This window comes from Eretmochelys imbricata, chromosome 15 (genome assembly GCF_965152235.1).
Source record: "Eretmochelys imbricata isolate rEreImb1 chromosome 15, rEreImb1.hap1, whole genome shotgun sequence".
NCBI classification, from domain to species: domain Eukaryota; kingdom Metazoa; phylum Chordata; order Testudines; family Cheloniidae; genus Eretmochelys; species Eretmochelys imbricata.
The window spans coordinates 13,511,020-13,523,891 of record NC_135586.1 but is presented as its reverse complement, the minus strand read 5'-3'; positions in this window follow the sequence as shown (position 1 = coordinate 13,523,891).

Below are 12,872 nucleotides of genomic sequence, written 5' to 3'. Positions count from 1 at the left end.
AGCAGAAGGTGTTATAGGTTATAACTAGGACCCTCATTAAATCACAATTTCATGGAGACCTCGGAAATCGTAAAAATGCCCCGGGCCCCAGACCATGAATGTTAGTCAATTTCAGGGACAAAATGAATTTTACAACTAAATTGAGTCAATTTCAAGGATAGAATAAATTTTACACATAGTAGTCAATTTAAAGGGCAGGAAGAATTTTACAAGTAATGTTAGTCAATTTCAAGAATGGAATCAGTTCCCAACCTTGAAATTGACTCAATTTAGTTGTAAACTTCACTCCATCTTTGAAATTCACTAACATTAATTGTAAAATTAATTCCACTCAAACGCCATGAAATTGAGTACTTTGCCATTTAAATTGTTGTGGATTTTCTAAAAAAATAAAATAAAAATTCTGATTGCACAAGGCTCTAGTTAAAAGCCACCTATTGACCTTCTGGCCTCTGTAATAATCTATAATGTTTGATTAACCACATATTAAAATCTGTCAATCATTCATTAACCCAATAATTCATTAATCTTTTACAAGCCCTTTATTCATGGAACAGTAAAATAGAGCATGAGCAAATAATGTGATAATTTCTGAAGATTTCTCCCCTCCTCTCTGCTGCCCTTTTTCCATCAAAGTCATCACTTTTGATTTATTTTTAATTTTAGACAAATACTAAAGAAATCTTTGGAGCACTTTTATTGGGGGAAATATACACCTAACAGGAGCAAATGTAACTTCTGACTGTCTTGTCCTGCACAATCAGCTTCTGTTTTCCTCTCATTTAGCTACCCCGCTAGTTGTGGTTCAGATAACCTCATCCATTCAGAGAAGGGGCACTGGTGCTGTGTGTGTCAGTGATGAGATTCAGTTATTGGTTTTTGTAATCCCATCCACTCAGGTGCAGCACAGGTCCGTTAATCTTTCTGAACGAGAGTTGATTTTTAACTGCAATAGGTTTTCCAGCCACATAATATGGGAACATACGTGCCGCTTGAGAGCATGAGTTTAGTGAGTTGAAGCCTAAAACACCATGATATGTTATTGGTTTTGATCATGCCACTTATTCAGGTGCCCTAATCTGGATTTAAGTGCCTGAGTTTAGACACCCAAGTCTGAAAACTTGGGCCAAAAAGTTTAGTACTTAAAAAGGGCCTTCATTTAAAGGTGGTACCTGCCAGTCTAGAGAATGGGGTTTCCCCAGAATTAGCCATTGATTGTTTGATAAATGCAGTGATCCCTCACAGTGTGCATGTTTGACAGGCAAAATTACAGACACATTAGGGGTGCAGAAGTACTCTGTCATGCCTTGCGCCTCAGCTGCTCCAGGTGTGTCTATACGGACTGTTGTGTCATCACTCCCATGAGACAAAGGACTGATACATCTCAGTGAAAGTTTAACGATTGGTTGGTATTTTTCAAGGCTAAATGGCATGTATTTGGGAACCCTAATTTAAAGTGTTACAAACTGGTTTTATATTCTGTTTCTCTCTGAGCAGCACCAGACACCAGTTTAATACTTAACTATATTTCTTCTTTAGTCCTTCTTCACCTAAACAATGTCTACCTCGCTATAATCCTCTCAACTCTTTGCCTCTAAACCTGACTCTGAAATAAGATTGGCCTTAATATGATTAATTAAGTTCTGTTTTCAGAAGCCAGATGACATTTTATTTCCTCATCTCAGTGCTCATGTTGTTTATGGTATAAAGTGTCTTAAATAGCCACCAACCTGTTGAGCAATAATGGGCTGTTAAACATTTAACAGATTGGGAAGGAAAGCTCCTCCTCATACTTAATCAGTGACTTGTTATACACCTGACTTTGGGGCATTGCTTTTGGAATTATTTATTCTGAACTGGTTCTCTTCATAGCTTGCTTATAGTGGTTCATGTACATTTTAAAACGTATCCAGCTACTTCTCTTGAACTGTTTGTATGAGAGGCTCATGGGCTCCCAGGGGTGCTCTTGATACTTCTCCTAGGGGTTGGTTCTTCATGTAAGCTCAGCCAAGCGCAGAGTAGAGAGGGGAAGCTGTCAGAGAGCCAGTCATAGCCTCCTTATTCCCAGTTATGTGCATCCAGCTCAAGTGCAAGCTGTAGTGGGCAGCTGTAACTTACACCGCCGCTGGAGAATCAGATGTAGCAAAAGCCTTGTTCCACCCATTCCATTCCCCTGTGCCCACTGCCCTTCCTCCTCACCATACAGGGAGCGGAGGTTCTCATAAAACCAGGTAATGAAGCCACAACAGCAGAGCAGCCTTTTCCAGCTTTACGCCCACAGATTCCCCCTATTTGTGGGTAATTTTCCAGTGGCAATCTCTGGCTGCTTTAGGTAAGCTGTGAAGAGTGAATCTGGCAGTCCAGAAAATCTGGCTCATAGAGTGGAGCCCTTTCCATGGTACTGAGGTTTGCTAGCACTGAAATGTTTGCCTGCTATAATAGCTGGCACCTGTATGTTATATCCTGCTTTAATGGGCCAAAACGCATACCTCGTGTAACTCCATTAAGGCTTTATAGAATCCATTTGACTTTAGTCCAGTCCACTCCGCTGGTGTCTCTCACTGCTTTTTAAAGGCTTGACGAGGGTAAATGGTTGCTTTTGGGGTTATTCTTACCAATCTTTGCTTGAGAGGCTATAGTGAAACTGCCTTTTCTTCCTCTCTGTGACATTCTGGCTGTGTGTGTCTGCCTGGCTCCTGCAACCTGACCAGTCCCTCGAAAGCCAAAACTGAAATGCTCCCAATACGTCAGGGACATGGTCAGCATCTGCCAGCCAAGTGACAGAGGCGTGCCAGATTTCAGACATCTTTGGTGCCACGCTCCTGGCTGCCCTCCAGACACCGTGCTGTGTCAGTTAACCGCTCACACAGTGAAAGTGTTGTGAGCTTGCTGCTTGGGTTAACAGGAGCCCAGAGGAACAGTCTTAGGGAAGCAGGAGCTCATGGGGACAGCAAACTCCCCTTCCAAGCTCTGATTCAATTTTCTTTGAGCACTGCATAGATTTCAGAATGGCTAAACATTATGCACCTTGCCCAGCAGTTATTCCAGCATTGGAATCCTGTGTTTCACCTTTGAATCACTTACTTCTTAGGGACAGATTTTTACAGGTATTTAGGCACCAAAAGCGTCCAGGAGCCTAACACTCATTGAAATCAATGAGTTTTAAGCACCGAGGTGATTTTGAAAAATCCCCCTAGATGCTTAACTATCTTTAAAAATCTGTCCCTTAGTGACCAGGTATTAAATGCACCAGTGCTTATTAGTCACAGGGCTTGAGACTAACATTTGCTCTCTCAGTCTCATCTTTAATTGTGCAATAAGAAACTTGGCTTTGGGCTGAAGCATTTCCTGTAGATTTATCTACCATATGTGTTTTAAGGTACCTAGCACCTTGGTACTTGTGCACCAAATTGTAGGTGTCGTGGTCAGGGATCTTCCCAAACAGCCCCACTTTCTCTTACCGTGCATGAAATGAAAAAGCACAGTTAAATGTTCCTGGAAGCCAGGTATCGCTGGCCAGATGCCAGAACAATGTATGTTCTTATGGCAGATGTAGCAGCTTGTTTGTGTTAGGTACATTGTGTTCCGACAGTAAGCAGGATGTTCCCAACAGTGAAAGACTCCAGGATAGCGCCGTCATCTGTACTATCAAAAGTCCCATACACTATACGAGCCATTTCAGCAACCCGAGTGCAGGACATAGCCAGGGCTCCTCGTTTAGTACATACCTATTACTGTAGTTGTTGGGCATGTCTGTGAGCTCCCTCTGTGTTCTCCTCCAGTTTCTATTTATAGCCTGAAAGCCATAATCCATCCAGCTCTTCTCTTCTAATTTTGCTTGTGTAAAAGCTACAGTAGGGCTGCTGGCGAGTCACAAAGGAGCATGTGCAATAGAGAGAGACATTTGTTGCCAGACAGCTTCATTTGTACAATTATTTTAAAATGACAGAGTTTAAAAAACAACAACCGTATTCTTGAATGCAGTGAATTTAAATGTGAAGTCCTGAATGTCTGTTAATATCATACTGGACATGAATGGAAAAGACAATTTGTTATGTAGAGAAGGAAGCTGCATGAAAATTATTCTGTATTTCAGTGTCTAAAGTATGTAATATATGAAAGGATAAATCTGAAAATTGTTTGGTATTATTGTTATTGTTGAATCGTCTTTACACACACACACACACACACACTATTTATTTACCTACTGTTTGGGATATCTTTGCTAGTAGACAGTATAAGCGACATTTACATTTATACACTAGTACGCAGGCACTGGGGCAAAATCATAATCTTCCAAAAGTGCCAGCAGAGCTTTCATTTTATTTATTTGTTCTTTGGATTGCAGCAGTGCCTCTGAGCCCTGGTGAATGATCTAGCTACTGTACTAGGCAGCACATGGATGTAACATGCAGCATGGACTTGACCTTAGGTTTTAAAAATCACACCAGAAACACCGACACCTAACTAAACTGCATGAAATTCAAAGTATCTACTTCAGAAAGCTGAAGGGCTGAACTGCTGATGGGAATGCAAGCTGTGGTGCTAGGGAGCTGAGGTGTATCAAACCTGAGAGCTGAAAGAACAGACAAAAAGACACAGAAACGGGGGGCACCACTGAGTTTAACAATCGTTCACTTCAGCATGCAACAGAAAGTGAGATCTGAAAGTAGCTGGGGGTCCATAAAGTGCTGCTAAAGAGAGATCTGGGCTCATGGGAGAGGAAGGGGCTGTAGGGAGGAGGCTCCAAAATGTCCAGTAACCTTACTACAGTGTAGCAAAAATAATTTTAAATAGATGTGTTAAAACTAAAGGAGTAAAGAAAAATCAGAGTTTCTAACTACTGTCCCCCCTGATTTCTTCTATCTGACTATGCAGTTGAAAGATTACTTGGCACACGCAAGCAGCATAGCTGTATAGTAGCTCACAAACATACCTCGCTACATTATATATGTGCACAACCACACCACAGACAAGTGTGACTTCATGATTTCAGCTACAGAAAGTGCAAATGAACATGGCACACATTAAATGGATTAAAAACGGGCTAACTGACAGGTCTCAAAAGGTACCCCTAAATGGAGAACTGTCATCCAGCGGGGTCCATAGCAATTGGTTCTTGACCCTACACTATTTAACATCTTTATCAATGACCTTGAAAAACACACAAAATAATCACTGATAAAGTTTGCAGATGACACAAAAATTGGGGGAGTGGTAAATAATGAAGAGGACAGGCCCCTGATTCAGAGAAATCTGGGTTTCTTGGTAAACTGGACACAAGCAAACAACCTGTTTTAATATGGCTAAATATAAATGTATACATCTAGGAACAAAGACCACAGGCCATACTTACAGGATGGGCGACCCTATCCTGGGAAGTGGTGACTCTGAAAAAGATTTGAGGGTTGTGGTGGGTAATCAGCTGAACATGAGCTCCAGCATGCCACTGTGGCCACAAGAGCTAATGCCATCCTACGATGCATAAACGGGGAATCTCAAATATGAGTAGAGAGGTTATTTTACCTGTGGATTTGGCACTGGTGTGACCACTCCTAGACTACTGTGTCCAGTTCTGATGCCCACAATTCAAGAAGATATTGATAAATTGGAGAGGGTTCAGAGAAGAGCCACGAGAATCATGAAAGGATTAGAAAACCTGCTTTACAGTGAGACTCAAGGAGCTCAATCTATTTAGCCAAACAAAGAGAAGGCTAAGGGATGACTTGATTACAGTCTGTAAGCACCTACATGGGGAATACATATTTAATAATGGGCTTTTCAAGAAAACATACATGATCCAAAGCCTGGAAGTTGGACTAGACAAATTCAGACTGGAAATAAGGTGTAAATTTTTAACAGAGAGTAATTAACCACTGGAACAATTGACCACGGGTCACAGTCAATTCTCCATCACACTGGCAATTTTTAAGTCAAGACTGGATGTTTTTCTAAAAGATCTGCTTTGGGAATTATTTTGGGAAAGTTCTACACTCTGTGTTATACAGGAGGTCAGACCAGATGATCACAATGCTCCCTTTCTGGCTTTCATTGACCAAAAATATACTTTGACGTATCTTATTGCTGCTTAGCCGCACATTTATAACCTGTGGTTACAATGCTGAATTCGCACTACTTACAAGACCTGCCTAACATTACTAGAAGATGAAGCTTTCCGTGCAGCATTTACAAAAGACTCCAGATTGGGAATGATCATATGTTGATTTAATTTCCTGTATGTAATTACCATCTCCCTTAGTGCACATGTTGCAGAAAAACACACACATCTAACTTCAAAGCATTTTCTGAATTTCACTAGAAAGCAGTTGCCTTTAGAGCAATCAAGCAGAGGCAGACAGAAATTGTTAAATGGTTAAATTTTACTCAGAGCATTTAACAGGCTGGTTAACTGATAATCAATTAAAAGAACTCAATAAACTAAAAATGTAAGTTACATATGTAGATCAATATTAATACACTGTATGCCCATTGCCCAAGCCTTTGGACACACGTACATCTTAAAAAACTTAACTATCAAAGATTCATAACTTGGTTTAATGCCTACAAATAAATGGCAGCAACAATCATTCCAAATCAATTTCCAACAACCACAGTAGAGAGCAGCAGTTACAAATAGCATCAGCAACTATCTCTCCTTTAGACACAACTCCCAACGCATCTACACACACCTCTGACAAATACTAAACTGATCAGTTGAGCTTCTACCGCAGTAGTTCTCAACCAAGGGTACATGTACTCCTGGGGGTACGCAGAAGTCTTTCAGGGGTATGTCAGCTCATCTAGATATTTGCCTAATTTTACAACAGGCTACACAAAAAGCACTAGCGAAGTCAGTACAAACTAAAATTTCATACAGACAATGACTTGTTTATACTGCTCTCTACACTACATCAGTGTTTCTCGACCTAGGGGTGGTGGGTGACTCCTGGGGGTATGTGTCACGGGAAGGGTTTGGGAGGGGGTTGCAAGTGTAGGGCTGGCATTAGGGGATGGCAAGCAGGGGCCCTCATGAAGCTAAGGTACATGCTGAAGCCCAAGCCCCATTGCCTGGAGCTCATGCCGAAGTCCAAGCCCTGCCCAGAGCTGAAATCAGACTCCTGAAAGGGGTACAGTAGTATGGAGAGGTTGAGAGCCACTGTTCTACCAAATCCTGAAAAACAAAATCTGGCTCTGATGAACCAAGTGCAGCAGCTTCACCTCTGAACACACGCTGCTAACAGAAATACTGAGTTCTAATCTTGGCTCTCCTAACATGAGCAGTTTACCTAATTTGAACTGTTACTGAAGGTTACTTAAGGAGAGGCTCTATCTAGAATTACAGACAAAAATAAAGACATTAAGATATTCTGTTTCATCACCATCTATCATACAGAGTGTCTCTACATGCTTAAAGGTTGAATTTTTCTTTCAGACAGAGAACTCTAGTCTTTTTAAACTAGTGGCTAACCCTTCAAAAGGCGGTGTGCACACATACCTAGGTCATTTCCCATATCTGAATCAAGACTTCATCCTAACAGTTAGTTACATAGATCACAAAGAAGCCCTTGAGAACCTTTCCAGGGCAGGTGAGAATATGGCTTACCAAAAAGTGTTTTAAAATTATAAAAGTTTTGAAACATTCTTGATGGGCTAATTTGCATTTAGAGCCACATAATGCTTAGAGCAGAGCTTTCTTGGGTACTTTACAGGAGAATTTTATGTGCTGCCCATTTCCGTATGACCGTTGGAAAAAATAAAAAATGTAAATTGTAAACACTCAAATTATTCAAATAATATTAATACAATATTTAAAATTATTAATAATGGCTGCACTTAGGTTTTTCCCTCGTTATAAGCATGTCCTCTTGTGAATTTTTAAGATGCCGCAGTTGCTCATGTTTACTTCACAGTCTTCTCCCTCCTCAGAAAAAGGCACCCGTGTAGCCCTGAGTTCTTCAGGGTGCAGCTGTGAGCATATACTACATTCTTTTCAAAGCTGAGGAATATTTTCCCTTCTCCTGCATCCATTGCACTCAGCCCACCAATATTTTTAGCTGGAAGGTGTTGCTTGATTACTCAAGGCAATAAAATCTCAGCCAGAACAAAAGTCTTGTGAAATAAGCTATCAGACTCTCAGCCAGTCCATTCTAGTTTATACCAGTCCCTGGATAGTGGCTTTCATCAGTGCCCTTTTATTGCCCTTTACCCAGCTCCTTCAGCTGCATATCATTTGTCAGCATTCTTTATACATCTTCTTCCCAAATGACCTGGACTGAATGCAAATGAATCATGACCCATCAAAATTATGGGCAGTTTCATCAGTAACCACCATGATAATAACAAACTGCATAACAAGAACTCCATGAAAAGGCAAAAAGGGTGTGAACAAGACAGTGAGTGAGAGAAGGCACTCATGCTTTGAAAAATTATCTAAACCCCCTCTCTGTATAAAGTGTGATTGTTCCCACAAAACCTAAAGGAACCATCAAGAGAGATTTGATCTGCAAGCTGAGATGGCCACCAAGCTGGTATACTTTTCTCTTTTTTCTCCGAACAGTATCAATGCACTACTTTTCCCCTTCCTTTTGCTGTTCTAAAGCCGTGTTGCAGAAACTCAGTAAAGGGGGGAAATCAATCCAGTTCTTATCTGAACTCAAATATGGTTTAAAACAGTGGTATAGGAGGTCATATCCGAGAGATCAAATATCTCAATGTTTGGTTTAGCAGATAATTAAAAAAAATGAAATAGTGAAAAATGGATTTGAGACCTCTTTCATTTAAAGCAATGAGTTGTGACAGATGAACACCAGCCAAAGGGATTCAGAGAAGGGCAACAAAAGGACTAAGGAGCCAGAGGGATTGACTTAGGGGGAAATGATTAAAAGATCTAAGAGAGTTTGGGTGAGTGATGGCATGGGTGGAGACACATGACAATTATTTGTAATTATCTGAAAGTTGTAAACACCAAGAGATGGAAAGGAGTTGTTTTTGTTTAGAGCAGTATCAGAGGGTAAAACTAGAAATAATAACATAAAAAATAGAAAAAAGATATTTATGATGAATATGAAGAAAAATCTTCCTGAAAGTGAGATCGGTAAGACTGGAATGGTCACCCAAGAAAGGTGGTGGAAGCCCCTCCTTCTGCAGGTGTTTTAAAATAGACTGGGCAAAGTACTAGAAATTCTGCTATGGGCAGGATATTAATACAAATATAATTAAAATAGGCCGTTCTGAGCTTCCTGCTGCTGGACTATATAAATAATATTGGGTGTGGGAAGGAGGTGTAGGAGCCAGAACAGCCACCTGACACCACTGAAGGATTCCTCTGTGCAGCAGCAAAGAGGTCCTACCATGGCTGAGAATCCATGCCTGCATCTTTTTAAAGAGCTCTGTAAAGCATCACACCGCGCTACGTTGCCACATACAGTTTTAATTAAATAAATAGTAGCAATAATAATTACAGTTCATAATGTACCACCTTTCCTTTCGCTTTTCTGTACACCCTTCTCTTTACACTGGAATCTATACAACGAGTGCAGCAAAGCAGGGGAAAAGGTCAAAATGTGCACAGTGTATTTAGGAACATGCGGACTGACTGGAAAACTAACCTCGAGGTTCCTGTTGCTGCTGCCTGTGACAGGCACTGCTTTCTGTACGACAGGTTCTTTAAAAAGTGTTACTGAAGATGAAAGAGAACGACATCATCAAATCAATGGAATACAGCTATAATTGCATGAAGACTTTGGGGTCAGGTCTGAGCAAGATTCAAAGCCTGCTGCATTCTGCGTCTCTGCTGAAATCTGTGATTTGAAATGGAATGAAGCAGTAGTAGTCTGCTGTAGGAAATATGAAATGAAAAGGCCATCTGGGTGAGGAACAAATGTCCCAAGGGAACATGCTTACTAAAATATTTACCCAAGCCTGGAGCTATTGTCAGATAGACATCTACAAACTGAGGCTCAGCATTGCTCCTAAATATCTTATAGCATAACCCTCATATCTCTTTCCATCACTACCCCCTACACTACCCTACTACAAAACAAAAACACCATAGCCAGGTCCATCTATTTCAAATGGAAAATGTACCAACAAATCACAAGGCTTGCTGTGTGCTGGAGAATGTGCTCCCCAGAAGCTGCCTAGGGTGATTACCATAACAACATCCACTGCCGTAGCTATCAGAACATTTGTAGGATATTCAGCATTGGACTGAGGTAATGAGATGTGAGGCTTATTTCATTTTTTTCTTCTACTAAAATATAGGAACATGTTAACACAAGCCACTTGTAAAAAGCAATTTAGCAACTGCTTTTAATACATATTTTCAGAGTATCCCAGGCAGCTAGACTGTGGCAGGCTGAATCAGCTGACATGGAAACAGAAATATGATACTTTACATTCCTCAAGGACTTTGTATCAATAAGCACAAGCTTTCTAGCAAAGGAGTTTGGGGATGAAGAATGTGCAATGGGCAGTTCAATAAAGAAAATCAAAATCCTTACTGGGATATATGTAGTATATATGCGACTTTTGTAAATCTGATTTTTGCCTGTTGCTAGAGGGGACAAGGAATTCCTTGAAATTCCCACGTGCATCAAAGTGTGTTTAAAAAAATACACAGAGACACATCCACACACTCACACCAACACACAGCCAAAGATGGACCTGCATGTATGCACTCACATTAACACGTTTCTTCAATGAAGAATTTTCCTTGCTGGGACCTGTACCAAGGAACCACCACTATAGGTGTTTGAGGTCCACAAATAACTGTTGCAACAATGTACATACAGTTACAACAAGCACACCAACAGTCATCTGTGTCGGACTCAGTACAAAGGGTGAACTAACCTCCTGATTGGGTGTTGAAGGGAGGACTCTGTCCCGAGTGGAACACAAACATCCTTGGATCAGAAAGCAGCAGATAACTGCTTGAGCACTGCCTTTAACACTAGCAGTAATAACACTGGTATTCTCTTTTGGGCCTTCAGCTACTAGAAGATGAAACTATATTGCCATATTTACATACACATATTGTCACGGACTATTGAAATTCAGGTTCTCTCACCTCACTGTTTTTATTTCAGTTAAATTCTGGAAGCAGAAGCCCTCTACCCCATTCTCATGGCTGTCAGTGCAATCCCAGCACTAATCCAGCTGGTCATGTTGCCATTTTCCCCTGATTCTCCATGCCACCTCCTTGTAGACAGAAAGGACAATGAGAGCTGTACCAAAGGTAAGAAAATATGCCCTTAAGACAAATATCTTTTGCAGAACTAGTAGAAGGATTGTAACAAATCCATGTGCTGCAGACAATGGGTACAATTACCAGAAAACTCACACAAGCACATACAGAAACTCCAGCTCCACCAACATGGGCCTTTACCACTTGAACTAAAGAAGATCTCTTCGACAGTGATATTAGTGTTTCCCTTATCCTCTGCCAGCCACTAGAGAATAACATTAGATCACACATACATGCAGAGTACAGCAGGACCTTCTTGCTAGCTCTTCCCCTGAAGGTATACTCCTCCCCATAGCAGCCAGGGACAGTGAGTTGCTGCTGTTTAGTTCCCAGCACTTCCTCTCATGCCCTATCAAAGTTACTCATCATGAGTATTCTTCCTCTTCACTAACGCTTTAAATGCCAGCATTAATTCAAAACAGTTATTTTGCAGCCTTTGTGCTATTATCACTTTTCAAGTATTGAAAGATGGAAGGCTTTTCAGGCAGCTCATTTGAATGGAAGAGTAGTTTTCCCCTGGAGTTCTCTGTTTTGGGGTCTATGCAGGGCAGAGTCAGGGAAGCGAGTGTAAGATGGCTGATTCCTCTTTAACAGAAGAGGGCACAGAACAGATTTGCTGATAATACGCAGCCTCAGATTTGTTTTTCACTGAAATACAAAATGCAGGAGGAGAAGAGAAGGTTTAAACCCCCAAAATGAGCAGTTGAACCAGCCTATTGCATACTGTACTACTGCACATCCACAGGTCGACAGGGGATAGCGTAGACACTGTGTTGTGTAAATCGAATAAATTGGCCTCCAGGAGGTGTCCCACAGTGCTCCGCTGTGACCGCTCTGGAGAGCACTTTCAACTCCACTGCATGTCAGCCAGGTACACAGGAAACAGCTGCTCCCCGTTAAAGCCCCAGGAACTTTTGAATTTTCATTTCCTGTTTGATCAGCGTGGAGATCTCGCCAGCACAGCTGATCATGGAGACTCAAGGCCACAAATGAAGTAGATTTTCAAAGATATTTAGGCACCTGAAGATGCAGTTAGTTGCGTAGTGGAATTTTCAAAAGCAACTATGTGCCTAACTCCTTTTAAAATCTGGCTCCAGGTGCCTACCTGCATCTTTAAATGCCTTTGTAAATCTGTCCTCAAGTCTATGCATTTTGGACCCACTCCTGTGAAGTGCTAAACGTCCTCATCGCCCTTTGACTTCAAGGGGAATTGAGGACACTCAACACTTCTTAGGATAGGGCTCCTGGAATGCAGTGAAATCATCTGTCTGAAGAGTCTCCTTCAGTCTGCATTGCATTTCCTGGTATGATACAGCAGTTTTACACAGACTAAGATCCTCTTATGTGTCTCCATACAGCATGCAATGTGACTTACCTGATCCCAGCTATTCATTCAGTCTGCCTGCCTTTTCATCTACTTCCCTTCTCTATGTGAATTTGATCAGCAAGTGGAGAAATGCTCTCTGTAATATTAACACAACCACCAGCTAGAATGGATTTTGGAGCATAGGTTAAGTGACTGCTCAAAAACCTAAATCAATGCCATGCAAGAGGGAGAAACTATGCAATTTCCACAAATATCTTTTGCTTGATCAAATGGGTTATACATGCATACAAGATATAGTGA